Source organism: Hemicordylus capensis, chromosome 1 (genome assembly GCF_027244095.1).
Source record: "Hemicordylus capensis ecotype Gifberg chromosome 1, rHemCap1.1.pri, whole genome shotgun sequence".
Taxonomy (NCBI): domain Eukaryota; kingdom Metazoa; phylum Chordata; class Lepidosauria; order Squamata; family Cordylidae; genus Hemicordylus; species Hemicordylus capensis.
The window spans coordinates 76,688,981-76,706,339 of record NC_069657.1 but is presented as its reverse complement, the minus strand read 5'-3'; the positions used below and the strand labels follow the sequence as shown (position 1 = coordinate 76,706,339).

The 17,359-nt window shown below is 44.4% G+C and overlaps 1 long non-coding RNA gene across 2 annotated transcripts; it reads right to left on the bottom strand.

The window, feature by feature from the left end:
• Positions 1-1,634: 1,634 nt before the first annotated feature.
• On the bottom strand, positions 1,635-17,216 carry LOC128328355 (uncharacterized). 2 transcript variants are annotated; one of them, XR_008309186.1, is made up of 3 exons: positions 16,802-17,216; positions 3,971-4,095; positions 1,635-3,521 (listed from the first exon to the last, which is right to left on the bottom strand). It is a non-coding gene; the product is annotated as an uncharacterized LOC128328355 (long non-coding RNA). The 2 variants fall into 2 exon arrangements; XR_008309173.1 differs by having other exon boundaries at positions 1,635-4,095; positions 16,802-16,873; positions 17,013-17,216.
• Between the last annotated feature and the right edge of the window lie 143 nt (positions 17,217-17,359).

The window sequence follows — 17,359 nt, the reverse complement described above, 5'->3', positions numbered from 1 at the left end:
CCCCTTTCCTAAGTAGAGTCTTCCTTGGTTTGCATTTGGATGGGTGACTACATATGGGTGATGTAAGATATTCCCCTTAGGGGATAGGGCTGTAGCTCAGTGGAAGAGCATCTGCATGCTTTCAAGCAGAAGATCCCAGGTTCACTCCCAGGCATCTCCAGGTAGGGCTGGAAGGGACTCCTGCATGAAACTTGGAGAGTCACTGTCAGTCAGTATAGACAAGACTGAGCTAGATGGACCAAGGGTCTGACTTGGTAGAAGGTGGCTTCCTGTGTTTCTGTAGGCTCCAGAGCAGCATTTGGGTAGTCTTCAGATCACCCAAAGTGTGTCCCGAGGACTACCAGTGGTCTGTGAGTATCTTCCTGTCTAGGATCTTCTCCTGTGTGTCACGTCTTTCACCACTGCCCATGTTCCCAGCCCTGTAAGAACTCTCTCACCAGGACTCTCATGACAGAAGTTCCATCCTCCTCCCAGACAAGACTGAGAATGCTTGCATAACTCTTTTGAGGAAAAGCTTCAGGGCTTACTTTAAATCTTTGTGTCACTTCTTCCCTGCAATGCCATTTCATGCTCCTGCAGCCTGGTGCACTGCTTTTTCAATTGGCAGCAGACGTGCTCTTACCTCTGGACCTTGGGGCCCCAGCCTGTGGCCTCCTGAGTCTGGGGGGCCTCCAAATGTCCTGGGGGCCTCCTGCTGCCACCCCATGCCTGCCCCTGCCTGCGCCCACTGCTCCTTTCCATTTTTGCCACCACCATGTGCACATCCAAGCCGCCGGGGGGTAGGGAGTGAGCCCAGCAGGCCTCAGCCTCCCCCTTGATGGTGGTGGTGACAGCAGGCATAGCAGCTGGTGGGCCAATCCGTCTGGGTCATGAGCGTGCCTGCTCAGTGGAAGTATGAGCATCACAAGCCCATGATTTCACAGACCTGTGATGTTCATACTTCCACGACGTAGGAGTGCTCATGGCCCAGACGGACAGGCCCACCAGCCGCTGTACCCATTGCTGCCACCATTGCCACCTTGGGGGGAGGCTGAGGCCTGCTCGGCTCACCCCACCCCCCATCCGCGCATGAGGCAGTGGCAAAAATGGTTAGAAGCGGCGTGGCAGGGCAGCGGTAGGTGTGGGCAGTGGTGGGGCGAAAATAGTGAGTGTCATGGCCCCCCAGGACAGAGGTTTTATTTTAAAAAAATTAAGGGGGGGGCCTAGTGGGGGGGATCACTGCAGGGGGGGCTCAGAAACCCTTCAGGTCCGGGTGCCAAAATTACCTAGGAGAGCCCCTGATTTTTAGTGCCATTGAAGAAAGCATCATATAAACATGCCTAAGGAAGGAGTTCCATAATTTGGGCACCAATATAGAAAATAGCCTCCCTTGGTAGCCACCTGCCTAGTCTCCAAATAGAGGGACACCCGGAGAAAGGCCTCCAATGAAAGGCTTAACTGTGGCCCTACTGGGAAGCCCAGGAGAAGACAAGTGGGAAGATTCCCCTCTACAGCACATTATGGTCTCTGATACTGAAACAGGGCAAGGTAATGACAGAGGAGCTGCAATGTATATTGTAAAAACAGATAAATGCATGATGCCATATGCCTGAGTTTTCAACAAGGAAATTAATCAAGGCACACTTATCTGCTTTCCAGGTATAACAGGCTGATATTTATTGCAAGATGGGCTTCTCCTGCCTCCAAATTAAATGAGTAAGAAAGAGATAAATACAGCTCTTAATGGAACATACAATTATGCATGACCTATATTGCCTGAAATTGTTTTGTGGTAAACATAACAGTTCACTACTAATGTAACCAATTCCAAGAAAAAAACTGCATAAGTTTCTGGAATAATTACTTCTAAGTGTTTCTACAAGGAACATGAGGGGAAATTATTATTTTCTATTAGCATATCTCAGCTTTTGGGGGGGGCAGCATGCATAGCAAAGTATCTGTGGCAAAATGCAGGACACTGAAAACTGCAGAGTTATTTGGTGCTGGCATGGATTGTAGATAGGCCTTATAGCTGAAGTAGTCATATTTCTGAAGCATCCAGGTGCTCAAATGCTGCTCCTTCAATTTGCCTCTTAAATCTCCCCAAACATGGGACAAATCAAGTGGGCAGCCTGACAGCAGAACATTCCCATGGCCTCTGTGACTCAAAATAGTATTTTCCCTGCCTAAGGCGACTTCAGGCCCTGAACAAACATTCTCCTACATACATGGAAATAAACTCAGAACTGATATTAAATGTGAGTTATTTTTCCATTACCCACAATCTTCTCATGAGTCCTTGGGTCCTTGCCAGATGGCAGATCTCCCTAAAATATAAAAGAGATAAACTTGTGTATGATAGTATGTGTGTGTGTGTGTGTGTGTAATCTGCAAATTAGTGAACTTCCTCAATACTTATTAGGGCATGTCAACACTGCACATTTAAACTGGTGTATCAGTAATGCCCTTTCTCCAGGAAATGCCCCGGAGTCCAAGAGATATTTAATGACCATTTGGCTAGTGGATGGGGTTTGAAAGAACATTCACTGAGGCAAATAAGAAGGCACTCCTTAAGTGTCCCTACTGGTGAACTGTCTAAATGACAGTAAGATTACTGCCAAGGTTGGTATCATTGCATGTCTTTCTCACACACACACCCGCCCGCCGCCACCAAGAAATTCAATGGTGCAGTTAGACAGACACTGCCTCTGTTAGTCAGGATCCTATGTACAACCTATAGGCTGTACAACAACCTGTGTTGTACAGCCTAGTACAACACAGAAGGAGAAAATGAGCAATAAGTACCCAAAACATGCAGCTCCAGAATCATCCCCCTACCATCACAGGGCAGCACACCAACAATGTCCTGATGTTGGTCAGGCATGGTAGGGGCCAATCCATTCACATAGACATGGAGACATTCACGTGACATTGCCACACTGACTTGGATATGTCCCCACAACACAACACACTGATATGGAGACACTCCTGCAACATCACTGTGTTGACATGGAAATGCGTCTGTGATATCACCTTATCTAAGCTTTCACAACAGTTCCTCAGGACCCTCCACTGCTTGTCACTATAATGGACTCTGCAAAAGTACAGAAACTGAGAAGCCAAACCCACAGTATTCGAGGGTCACCTGTACTTTGTCTTCTGGCTCTGGTACATGTGGTAACAGTGTGCACATGCTGTGAATGCACTTGTCCTTCCCGACTCCCAGTGCATCTGGTACTCGTTGCACATTTAGAGGTGCAGTTTGGATGCACCATCCCACCCCCATTCTATTAGGGAAAGGTGGTCCAGAAAGGGTGTTCACATTTATATGTGCTAGTGCTGATGAATGAAATTTATCCATTCATTCATCATATTTTTATACTGCCTATATGTACATCTCTAGGCAGTGTTCAAAATATAAAACAATAAAAATAAAAATAAAAACAGATTAAAATTCCACAATAAAACAATTTCATAAAACAAGTTATAAAAATTAATTCCAGTTAAAAGTCTGCAAGAACAGGTATATCTTGAAGGTCTTCCTGAAAACAAACAGAGAAGGAGATGTTCTTAGTTCAACAAGGAGCATATTCCAAAGCCCTGGGGCAGCCAAAGAGAAGGTTCGGTCACGAGTCACCACCAAATGAGCCAGCAGCAACCATAACTGGACCTCTCCAGAAGATCATAATAGGCAGCAGAGTTCATGATGCTCTCTGAAGGCGCTCTCTTAAATACCCTGCGCCCAAGCCATTAAGGGCTTTATAGGCAATAAACAGCACTTTGTATTTTGCCCAGAAGCATATCAGCAGCCAGTGCAGTTCTTTTAAAATCAGTGTTATGTGGTCCCTTCGTGTTGTCCCAATCTGGTTGCCACATTCTGTACCAATTGTAGTTTCCAGACTACATACAAAAGCAGTCCCACGTAGAGCGCATTACAGGAGTCAAGCCTGGAGCTTACGAGCATATGTACCACTGTTTTAAGGTCATTTACCTCCAGAAATGGACGTAGCTGAAGTATCAGCCAAAACTGATAAAAAGCGCTCCTGGCCACTGCCTCAAATATTGCTTATGCTTATTATGTATGGTTTTTCTCTCCTTGTCAGCTGCTTTGTATACCTGTCGTAAGGCAGAAAAGCAAGATACACATATTATAAACAAACAAACAATACTAACTTATTTTTAGCATTATTGTATTTATTGTTCATTTCAAATTGAGCAAACTTCTCTTTTAGACAGAAGAATATGATTAAAATGCTTAGAAATAACAAAATAATATCAATAATAATATGGAGTGAATATCAGTGTGCATATTATACCACATATCAAAGTAATTAATGAGGCTGTTCTCACGTGCAGCCTAACCCAGACTAGGGAAGCCCAGTCTGGGTTAGACTGCATGTGAGAACTGCCAGGATAAGGCCCGATCCCAGAGGGGCAGCGCTGCCTAGCCCCACTTTCCAGAGGTGTGCTTAGGGCAAGCACTGAAATTGCACCCGCTGCCCAACATCTGACACCCATCTTTCAGATAACTTGACCATCATATCAGCTGAAAAATACAAGAATCCTAATCTTGTTGCAGAGTGATTTCTTGATTTACAAGGAATTAAGCAAGAAGCTTAAATGTAGTTGCAGAAACATAATCTTAGAGTATTTATTATTTCTTAACACTAGCTAACAAGGTAACAGCCACTTCTGTAAGGGGGGAGAGCAAAACCAGCTGAACTGATAAAACAACCCACAGAATTGAACATTGACTCCACCGCAAGGACCCAACAGAGACACATACGTATAGAGGTATATGCCTTAGGCAAGAATAGAGACAATGCTTAGTTGTACAGTAAAATTCCAACAAATCTTTCACCAAAAGCAGGCACTATATAGATATTAGCAGCTTTGGAATGGATCATGAGGTTTCCCTAATCCAAAGCTTCTCCTCTCCAAGCTGGGCAGCAGTCCTGAGAAGATAGTGACTATCAGGTCTTTGTGGATGGGATATATATTCCACCAATAAGTAGGAGGAATTGTGAATGTCTCTAATGATACAAGTCATAGCACTGCCAATGGAAGAGCAAGAGTGGGGAAGGAGGATGAAGAAGGAACCTGAGCTAGATACTGCTGGCCAGACACCTGCACCTCCAATACCATCAACTTCTGCAGAACAGAAGGAAATCACCCTCTCCTTGAATCTACCTTAAAGACACTCTGATTGTGAACCAGAGAAGACTACTAGTATGTATCAGGCAAGAGCCCACAAGGTTTTGAATGACAACCCCCTCTCTTGTGATCATGTTCTTATAAAGAAGAAGTCCAGAGTATAGCTGCCTCATTGATATGGAAGAGAATTCAGATCCAATCCATCTTGGAGCATCTTCCAGCCAAGGATATAAAGATTCCTGTTGGTCACTTATCACCTATATCTATGTTCTTTTGTGTGTGAGTGCCCACTGAGCACACAGGCCTCTCTATGTCCCAGAATTCCCCAGTTAGTTTAATAGATGAGACTGTTCTGTGAATGGGAAAGCCCACCCACATATGAGATCTATCAATCTATCAATCTATCAATTTGATTTCTATACTGCCCTTCCAAAAAAATGGCTCAGGGCGGTTTACACAGAGAAATAATAAATAAATAAGATGGATCCCTGTCCCCAAAGGGCTCACAATCTAAAAGAAACATAAGATAGACACCAGCAACAGTCACTGGAGGTACTATGCTGGGGGTGGATAGGGCCAGCTACTCTCCCCCTGCTAAATAAAGAGTATCACCGTGTTAAAAGGTGCCTCTTTGCCAAGTTAGCAGCGTTATTTATGCATTGGAGCACCTGCAGAATTCTGGAGTGTGAGCATCACATAACTATGAAAGTTTCTGTCCTGTTTTGAATTTGCCAGAATTTATGCAGAGTTGCAATAAGCTTTAGGGCAAAACCTCTGCTGACAGTATTGTCAACTCTTTAGCGAATGGCATTTAATGCCACACAATATAAGTACAGTTTTTGTGCTGCTTGTAAAATTTTCATCCTCGCTTGTGAATTCATTGCCTAATAGAGTTATTAAATATTTACAATACAAAGGACCTTCTGCAAAGAGGTTGAGGCATTTGGGATTCTAAAATTTACAGCACAGTAACAAATCCAGGGTTATCTTGGGCTGGCATTTAAATACAGTCGGCAATGTAACATTAAGGAGGCTCTAAAAACCTCAGCATAAATACAAAAGGAGGTGGCTGGCCATTACTAGGGATGTGCACGAACCGGTTCGGAGGCCATATTGGAGGCCTCCGAACTGGTTCGGAGCTGGACCGGTCCAGCACTGAGGGGGGGGTCTCCCTTTAAGGGCGGGCGGGGTAGAACTTACCCCTCCCGTTGCTCTTCCCCCTCCGGCGCTGCAGTTTAAACCGAAGATTTTGGGGCGGCAGCGTTCCTACGGAGACTTCCGGGCAACGACGGGGGCAGGGGTGGCAGCGAGGAACACTGCCGCCCAAAACACTCCGGTTTAAACTGCAGCGCTGGAGGGGAAAGAGCGGCGGGAGGGGTAAGTTCTACCCCCCCGCCCTTAAAGGGAGACACCCCCCCCTCAGTGCCGGACTGCGCTGCGTGGTTCCGTGCACATCCCTAGCCATTACAGATGCCTTAAATGGAATTTGAATTAATTAAAAAAAAATCCAAACAAACTATCTCAGCAACCTTATTTCTCATGTTTTGTGTTTGTTTGGAGAAGTTTCTGTATTACCCTTTGCTCTGCCAATCCAATGTAGGTTAAGACGCAGGAGACAAAGCTCACCATTGGGATGCAGGAGGAAAGCAACAGCATTCAAAGTGTGCCGTGGTGAAATCAGGTCACTGGTAAATGAAATTTGTTTTTGTTTTTTAAATTACAGAACTGACTTTGAGCAACTTGCTTGCCTTTCTAACCTACATAAAAGGGTGTGCCCAGTGATCAGCAGCCACAGACTCAACAGCACAACCGGAGTGGGCATGATCCAGCCGTCATCAATATATCAATTACTTCAAAATGCAATTGCTAGGTTACTAAATGGTACAAATGCTTATTTGTTCAGGCATTCCAGCAGGTGCTATAGCTGGTTTTCATATATGGCCCTCATTGTTCTGTTAATTTTTATTGCAGCTTCTGGTGGTTTTGCATTTCTTAATATTGAATTTTATTTTAACTTTTTATCTGTATACCATCCTGTACTGAAGAGTGGTACAGAAATTTCCTTGAGGGAGGGAGGGAAGGTATGTTAACCATTTTTAATTCCTCCTATTATCATTGGAAAGACTGGAACATGTGTGCTTAACTCTCTTTGAAATCAATGAGACTTTTTTTTTGCATTTTAAATTTTTATTGGATTTTATAATAGCTTTTACATTCAAATTACATTCATTTATCTAATTCTTCACATAAGTAAATATTGACTTCCCACTTGCCTATCTGCACGGTTCACAGTAACTATACATATAAACCATTGCTATAATAATTAAAAACATACATACTCCACAATACTACTTGATTTTACCCAAACCAACCTGCTGTTATTACTATATTTCAAACCCTACTGAAAAGTCCATATGAGAAAAATAATTCTTTAAGTAAAGCAATAATGGTTCCCAATCTTCTTTAAAACATTTCAAATTTTTGTCTCTTATAAGTGCTGTAAGCTTTGCCATCTCAGCATATTCTAAAATTTTTATCAACCAGTCTTCTTTTGAGGGCATTTTAGTGTCTTTCCATTCTGCGCATATACTATCCTGGCCGCCGTGGTTGCATACATTAAAAATGTTCTCTTCTAGAGAACTCACTTTCAGTTATTCCCAGCAGGAAGGATTCTGGCCTCTTAAGATGTCACTTTAAAGATTTTCTTCTACTCATTGTATATCATATCCCAAAAAGCCTTTGCCTTCCTGCATTACCACCACATATGGAAAAAAGTTCCTTCACATTGTCCACATTTCCAACATTTGTTTGAAACATTTTTATACATGAATGCTAACTTTTTCGGTGTCAGATACCACCTATACATCATCTTATAATAATTTTATTGTAAAGTATAACATGCAGTAAACTTTAAATCAGTTTTCCATAATTTTTCCCAAGCAGCCATATCTACATTATGACCCACATCTTGAGCCCATTTTATCATAGTCGTTTTAACCACTTCATCTCTTGTCTCATGAAGTTTTAACCACTTCATCTCTTGAGATTTAAATTTAGTTAAATTTGTGCTTAAAACTTGCTTAAAATTTAAAAGTGTTTAAATTTGGCTGGATCTTGTCCATTATTGGAAAATGACTAGACATTAAGGATAAGAGCTCCAGTAATAGTTGGAATTATGCAAACCTAGTAGGAAAACCTGTCTCTATCTGTCTAAAAGAGACTGAGGCAGGTCTCACAATCAGTGAGACCCGCTTTTGCTGCTATTTCGGCGGGAGCCCTGGGTGGCTGGATCGGCTGCCCACACGATTGCTGGCTCCGTGATGGAGCCAGTGGGGGCTGGGGAGCTTTGGGGCCACATGGCCCCCGGAAGCTCCAGTATGCCCTACGTGAGTTCGCAGGGCATACTGGGGAGACCCCCGGAGCTGGGAGGCGGCTTTTCACCTCCCCTTTGGGGGTCTACTTGCGAGTAGCCACAGTGCGGAGCCGCACCATGGCCATTCACGATCAGGCAGCCCGGGTTTGCAGAGTGCTCGCTCCACAAACCTGGGCTAAGGGGAGGGCTACTAAAGGGGGCTAGCCGCTCGTAAACCACATGGCTCGCCTGCGAGCCCGGTGGTTTACACGATCAGGCAAAATCGGGCTAGGCTCCCCTAGCCCAGTTTTGCCTGATCATGAGAATAGCCCCATTCTGTTGTTGTTCTAGGTATTTCATACCACTGTGGCACTCTAGATTTGCACATCACATGCAGCCAAGATCTCAGTGGATGTAGGACACTTCCTAATTGTTCCACTTGGATCTTATCAACTATGATTGTTTAAAAAGTCACCTTAAGGAAAGGACAATTGTTATATGAACATCCCTGGGAGGCCTTTCCTTTTTGTAATATAGTTTTAAGCATTTTAAGCTTGATACAGAAACTATGGAACTTTATTTTATATTTTCTGCTGTGGAGCATAGGAACCTAGGAAGCTGCCTTATACCGAGTCAGACCATTGGTCCATCTAGCTCAGGATTGTCTACACAGACTGGCAGCAGCTTCTCCAAGGTTGCAGGCAGGAGTCTCCCTCAGCCCTATCTTGGAAAAGACAGGGAGCGAACTTGGAACCTTGTGCCTGAAAGAATGCAGGTGCTCTTCCCAGAGCGGCCCCGTCCCCTCAGCTGAATATCTTACAGTGCTCACATGTAGTATCCCATTCAGATGCAAACCAGGCTTGACCCTGCTGAACAAAGGGGACAGTTCATGCTTGCTACCACAGGATCAGCTCTCATCCCCAATGAGATATGATTAAGATGGAATAAATCATAATGGATCATGGTGGTCTTGAAAAGTATGAATGTGTTGCAGTGGAGGAGAATATGGAAAATTTATTGTAACTTCAATGTCGTTATTTTTTCCTGGCATTCATAGCCCTCTCTCTGCAAGAATGCATTTTGATTTCACTATAGACCTCAGTTCTGTTAATTACTCTTATGCACATATAGGGCAGCAAGTAGCATTCTAGCCCCATTTAAGTTAGCATGACTATTTTTATGTGTTTTCGGGCATTTTAAAAATGCCATCCAAGAAACATGAATGGGTCTTCCTTGTACTTAATTAATTCTGCCAGTCATGCACATTAAAGGTAAAGTGTGCCGTCAAGTCTATCTGGATTCCTGGGACTCACAGAGCCCTGTAGTTTTCTTTGGTAGAATACAGGAGGGGTTTACCATTGCTTCCTCCCACACAGTATGAGACCATGCCTTTCAGCATCTTTCTATATTGCAGCTGCCCGATATAGTACCAGCAGGGATTCAAACCGGCAACTTTCTGCTTGTTAGTCAAGCATTTCCCCGCTGTGCCACTTAAGGTGACAATGTCATGCACATTAAGGCCTCCTTATTATGGCAACGTACCTTCTAAATCCACAGCCAGGTAATCCTAGGCAATTGTCTCAGGTGTTTACACTCTCACATTACAAGGGTCTGGATTCTATCCTCAGCCCTCTAGCGATGTTCAAACATTATATAGTAGCTGCATTCAGATATCTGAACACATATACATGTTTTTGTGTGAATGACTGACCATATGTTCCATTTAAAAGTGAATCTGCGTAATGTGAATCCCTCCAATGCATGGCACAAATACTGGTGTACTTGCATTCAGCATAACATTTATTTTTTATGTATTTATTTACATTTATATATCCTGCTTTTCCTCCAAGGAGCTCGGAGAGGTGTATATGGTTATGTTTATCCTCACAACAACCCTGTGAGGTAGGTTAGGCTGAGAGAGAAATGACTGGCCCAGAGTCACACAGTGAATTTCATGGTTGAATGGGGATTCAAACTTGTGTCTTCCCAGACCTAGTATAACACTCTAACCACTATGCTATGCTGGCATTGTAGAGAACCAAGCCTGATTTGTATACTAGATATGCTCAGGAGCAATACAAAATTAGGCCTGTTTCATCAGTGTCACAGAGTGACCAGTTCTTTTGTACGGTGACCATGTAGGATCTGGGCGCGCAAGATAGAAAGGAGATCAAAGCAATCCTAGATGATTCAATGGGCTTTATTGAGTATAAAAGAATAGCAACATCAGTCTAACTGAACAGAAAGCAGAACAATCAGTATTACTAACAATATTCCAACCCTAGCTAGCAACACCATTCACCCAGTGTTCCTAACTAACATATGTGTGTGTATTAAATCTTCCTATAGCCTAATATAATTCAGATATAGACGGAAAAAGGGGGGGGATAAGGAAGGTTGAGGACTGGCATGGGTTGAGGAGATCAAGAATTAGTAGAGGGAAGAGGGGGAAAGGAGAAGAAGGGGAAAGGATGGAGGATTCCAAGGCTTGTGAAGCAGCATATTACCATGGTCAGAGGCTTGAGGGGCTTTCAGCTGAAGGGGAGAGGCTGTAGCTGGAAACAGGAGCTTGAGAACGCTGGTCAAGCAGACAGTTTACTCAGAGCGAGGCTGAGAGTGAGGGCACCATGGCTGGAGAAGTCTTGACTTCTCACTGCGCAGCAGAAGTCACAGACAGTTCCTGTCCATGGACAGAGTTCTGCTTGTAGCCCCGTGGCTTAGCAGCAAACTCTGGGATGGCTCTTGAGCGAGTATGCTTGTTAGGCAAGATTGCTGACTATGTCCAGTAAGCCTCATTCTTTATAGTTGTATCCTCCTTTGATCTCCATGGAGTCTAATCAAAATATCCTCACCCTTCCTGGGTCCCAAAAAAGGTGACAATTTGCTGTTACCTTCTGGATATTGTCTTTTAATTATTCAGGATATTAGCTCAGTCCAGGGAGATCTGAATCCCATCTTCTGTAAGCTGCCACTTAGCAGGGGTGGGGGTGGGGTGGGGTGGCAACATTCTACTTTGCCCAAAGCAAATCTGCACCTCTGAGCTGCAAATGGGCATCTTCTCTTGTCCCCAGATTTCTGGTGCTTGGTCCCAGTAGGTGTTAAAAGGTGTTAGTAAAGTAAGAATTAAAATCTATAGGTGTTTTATTTGTGTGCATTTACCTAGAGTGGAATTCCTATAGACAGCAATTGAGTATTCCCTTTCGGCATAGCAGAGCAATCATTGACAAGGATTAACATAGACCTTGCAGGAGGAAGTGAGAGCTCAGCTTCTCACTTCCTCCAGATATTATCTGATAATGGGTTAGATTTAGCATTTGGATCGCTCTGGCCTGGCCTGTGTGTTTCTTTGAGTACCCATTTCACAATACAATGCTGGATCGCTTCTTCCTTCACAGAGCAGTTAGCTGAGGCAGTCATGAGACCTGGGTGTCAGTTCACCTTGAGTCCAGGCATTAATTCATTCCTTAATAAAATGGAATCAGACACAGGCCTGAATTCCATATACTCCTGGGTTGGTAGCTCTGGGTCTGATGTTGGGGTACGGGGGGGGGGCAACAGCATGTGAATAATGGTACCACCTGTGTACCTGTGAATACTGCACACAGATTTTATGAATAGAGCTTATGCCACCAGCATTTCTAATTATCTGTAGTTGCAACAACAGCTTGCCCCACTGAAATCAACCACAGTTGACTCCATCTTTTGGGAAGCAGAGGTTAAAAGTGGGTTTTGAGAAGTGGACTTGGAGGAAGAGTCAAACTTCACACACTTTTTAATCCAGAACTGCAATAAGCAGCAATAAATACATGACATTTAAATGGCACAGAGGTGGTTTTTCCCCCCCTGTTCCCCCAAAAGACACATTTCAGTGTTTCAAAATACAGATTTTCTGATATGGTGATTAATCTGCAGCCTGAAAAAACCAGGGCCGTTCTTAGGAGGGTGCGGGGCCAGAGTTGAGTGGCACTCCCCCTCAGCCACACTCCTCCTTCACTGCAGCTCCCCTCCCCGCTTAGTGCACACAGTGCTAAGGAGTTTGATCGCCTCCCTCCTCTACTAAATGAGAGGTGTGCTTGCGCCCTGATGCAATTTACTGAGAAGCGAGTCCCGCTGAGCTTAATGAAACTTGGTCTGAGGGGTAACTGTGTGCAGGATTGCAGCCTTAAATGCTGATTCTTCATCTCTTCCGTCATTTTTGAGCAAGCACATAAAAAGCGCAGAAAGCAGCACTGAGTTCAGACTCCAGCATCTTTACAATCTCAGCTTTTTCTCTCTCGTGAATGGTGATTTCCAAAACCAGAATTTCCCAGAGTAGTGGGGAGAATTGCTTGTGATATACATAGGTCTTGGCTATCTGGGTGCAGGGGTGGTTGGGTCCCGCCACAGGGATTTTTGCTTCTCCCCCAACTTCAGCCCAATCACCCTGCTTGCCCTGCCCGCCTAAAGGACAGGCCTGCCCCAGATGGCTTCCTCACCTTCCAGATTATCAGATAGCTGTTGGTACAACATCTGTGCTGTTCAGTGCCCTGAGCCTAGTTCTTAGCTCTACTGCAAAAATCTCCCTCCAGCTCCCACTTTAGCAGCCTCAGTATTGGATAGGAACATAGGAAGCCGCCATATACTGAATCAGACCATTGGTCTATCTAGTTCAGTATTTTCTTCACAGACTGGCAGCGGCTTCTCCAAGGTTGCAGGCAGGAATCTCTCTCAGCCCTATCTTAGAGAAGCCAGGGAGGGAACTTGGAACCTTCTGCTCTTCCCAGAGCGGCTCCGTCCGCTGAGGGGAAGATCTTACAGTGCTCACACTTCTAGTCTCCCTTTCATATGCAACCAGGGCAGACCCTGCTTAGCTAAGGGGACAAGTCATGCTTGCTACCACAAGACCAGCTCTCCTGGATGTCCTAGGAATCTGGCCTCAGCAGCACCCTGGCCTCATCTAAGCTGGAGGACCAACCAGCCCTGCAATCTTGCCAGCACTGCTCCACTGGGTGAGTGCTGATCCATCTCTTGTAGACCCTATGAAGGCAGGACACCCTTTTTTGCTTCATTTCCATCTCTACAATATCCTTTTTGAAATGTAGCAACCTGAAATATAAACAGTACTCCAAGTGTGGCTGTGTCCCAGCCTTGTATAAGGCTATTACAATATTTTCAATTTTATTTTTTGACCCCTTTCCTAATTCCCTTCCGTTTCCCTAGCATGGATACTGCTTTTTTCACTGCTTGCACATGTTGAGTGGACTTTTTCATTGAGTTAGCATCGATATAGGAAGATGCTGAAAGGCATTGTCGCTCTGTGGGCACCAGGAATTGAAATCGACTTGGCGGCACACTTTACTTTATCCATCACAACTCTGAAATCTCTCTCCTAATTAATGTAACCTGTGCCAGTTTAGATCTCGTTAGTATACATCTGAAATTAATATCTGTATGATATATATTTTTATGTAATAAAAATTCAAAATAAAAAGATTCCCCTTGTCTCAGTTGCATTGAACCACATGTGTCATTCTTTTGGAGTGCTCTGTAATCCATCTTGGTTTTAACCACACTGAACAATGAAAAGCCTGAATAAATGCAATCATTAAGATTTGCTGAGAAGTAGATTACATTGATGTATCACAAGAATGTATGCAGTTGTAATGCACTAGAGTTTCTATCTTGTTTGTTCTCAAATTTGTGAAAAAGTAGGTCACTTCTTTTAACATAAGGGGTTGGGATTACTGAGACTAATGGTGACTTGCTCAACATTACATGCACAAAAAATGCTATGAATACACATAGAATTATCTTTTAAAGCAAATTGAAAGTATATGCAAATTTGCTTATTTGCTTATTAAAACTAAGCGTTAAAAAATCTGGAAGCAAATAATTAATGAAATAGATGAACTCTGCTTCAAGCTATTTCTCCCAATGACTTAAAGCAGAAACATCCTTGAAAGTTAATGTAGGTAATGGTTTTAAGGGTGCATCAGTACCACAAACTGGTTAGTCATTCACTTGCAGCAGTCTTACTAAACTAATGTTCCCAGCATCCCACAAGAACTGCAACATGAAAATAAGGCCCCTGTTCATACCAGACTTAAGGCTTCTGGGAGCTATTCTTTTTGCCAGAATCTTGGGGAGCAAATTATTTATTTATTACATTTCTAGACCACTCTATCCAAAGGCTCTGGGTGGTGCACCACAAGTTTAAAACATAAAACCAAATACAATTTAAAACACAATGCTTAAAATTTTAAAACAATTAAAAACCAGTTAAAGTATAAAAACCTTGGAAGGCCAGGCCAACCAAGTAAGTCTTTAGGGCTCTCTTAAAGGCTAACAACAAGCTTAAATTATGGATATCTGCTGGGAGTGCATTCCATTGTCCAGGAACAGCTACAGAGAAGGCCCGGCTCTGAGTCGCCACCAGATGTGCTAGTGGTAACTGTTGGAAGTGAAGGGCTTTTCTCTGTCTTATGTCTCAATGACAGAGGGGGACAGACTAGTTAGTTAGAGGCTAGAGAGGTCAAGACATTGGTCATCCCTTCTCTACTGCTCTGGCACTATCCCTTTGGAATGTAGATTGCTATTCTTAGGGACTTCCTTCCTGCCTGGCCACTTCCTCTTCCTTCTCCCTTGCAACATGCAAGCTCCTTTTCCCCTGCACCATGTATGCATAGGTGCAGAATCCATCTGCATCCAGCTAGATAGATAGATTAGAGATCCTATCTCTTCACTTTCTTATCTAGAATGGAGTTCTCTAATAAACACTCCTTATATTGATTTGAAACTATGAACTGGCTCCAAGTTCTTTTACTCTCAGCATACATGCATGCCTAACCAAATTCCGCTGTGTTGTGCCTCTGTGCACTCTGCTATAATGAAAAAGTGTTTCTCTTACCAGAGAGAATTCCCAACAGTAACTGGAGACGGACCTCTCCAGATGAACATACAGAAAAGGCGCTCTGTAAAGTAGCCTGGACCCAAGCCATTCAGGGCTTTAAAGGTAATAACCAGCACTTTGAATTTTGCCTGGAAACGTACTGGCAGCCAATGCAACTATTTTAAAATGGGCATAATATGGCCTCTCCGGGTTACCCCAGGGACCAATCTGGCATTTTGAACTAACTGAATTTTCCAAACTACATAAAAAGGAAGCCCCACATAGAGCACATTGCAATAAACAAGTTTGGAGGTTACCAGCTGATACACCACTGTTTTGAGGTCATTCTCAGCTGTCGAATCAGCTGAAGTTGATGGAAAGTGCTCCTGGCGATAACCTCCACCTGAGATACCAGGGCGAGGCCTGGATCCAAGAGCACTCCCAAGCTGCATAACTGTTCCTTCTGGGGGAGTGTAACCCCATCCAGCACAGGAAGATTAACTCTTCCCTCAGATTCCAATCCCCCACAATGATTGGAATACTCCTCCTGCACAGTATGAGATGATGCCTTTCAGCATCTTCCTATATTGCTGCTGCCTGATAGAGGTACCAGTGGGGATTTGAACCAGCAACCTTCTGCTTGTTAGTCAAACATTTCCCTGCTGCATCACTTAAGGTGGTTAGTATGCTACCTAGCAGCCTAGAATTTGCCTCCAGGACCTCCCGACTGCATTTCCCAGCATAATGGTATCAGCATGCACCATGACAGCTGACTCCTCCTCAGCACTGCCTAACAGTCTATCTAGACATAGCATGACGTCTGCAACCTTTGCACCAGGCAGGCAAGTCACCGTGTGGTCAGAGACCCAGCTTTCTATGCCCCTAACAATCAAACTACCCACTAGTATGAGACCCCACCCCCACCCCCAGGAGGTGTATCCCTCTGTGTGGGAGGATATGGGCACATCACCCAAGAAAGGGGTTGCTGCTAAGGGAGTATTTCCCTCAGACCAATGTCCTCCTTCCCTGAGACCCTCATTCTTCATGAAAGCAGAAGCACCGTCAGTCTGGGAGTGGATGCCTCTATCACATCCCTGAGGGTCTAATCCACACAGCTGTCTCTGAGCTTCTCCAGGCCAGCCACCTTGGCTTTGAGGGAATGAACTTGTTCCCTGAGAGCCAGGAGCTCTTTGCACCGAGTGCATACCCCCAGGACTTCTGCCCCTCAGGCAGATAGTCATACATGCAACACTCTGTGAAATACACTGGGAATATATACACTGGAAATACACTATTCCCCTCCCCTGCGGGCATTCTTCCTTCGTAACTGGTTTGATTGGGTATATATTGAGCTTGTTCACTTGAAGCTATGTATTGGGTGCAGTTGTCAGCTAATTAAAGGTTTTATGCGTTGTCCTCCAAGAATACAAAAATCGGGTAGTACTCACCTTAGGAAGATCTTCATGCCCTGGCAGGCTCATAAACCACCCACACAGCATTGTTGAGGCTACCCCAACTCTCTGCAAAGGAAGTTGGATTAGAGTATTGGTGGCTGACTTGACGGGGGGGGGGGGGCGGGGAATAGACAATTTCTGAATATCTCCTTGTCGCCGTTGTTGGGAAATCTAACTTAATTAAATTACTAAAAAATTAGCATACTTGTTTGTACTCCTTGCTCTCCGGTCTCTCCCCCCCCCCTTCAATGAGGCCAGTTCAGGTGGGATAAATGAGGGTGCAGTTCCGCACAAGGCCTGCAGTGGGAGCTGCTGCTACTCCTGCAACCGGCTGGCTGGCTAGGGACAAAAATCTCGGACTTGGAGCCTCTGCCTCGCCTTCTCCGTCCGTCTCTCATGCCTCCCGGAGATCTCGCTTCTCACCGTTGCCTCCCCCCGCCTCCCTTCTCGCGCGCGTGTGTGTGCACCAAGACGGCGAAGAGAAGCGGGTGTGTGCGCGCAAAAGGACATCAGGGACGGCAATGCAGAAGCCAGGGGCAGGAGTGAGCCACA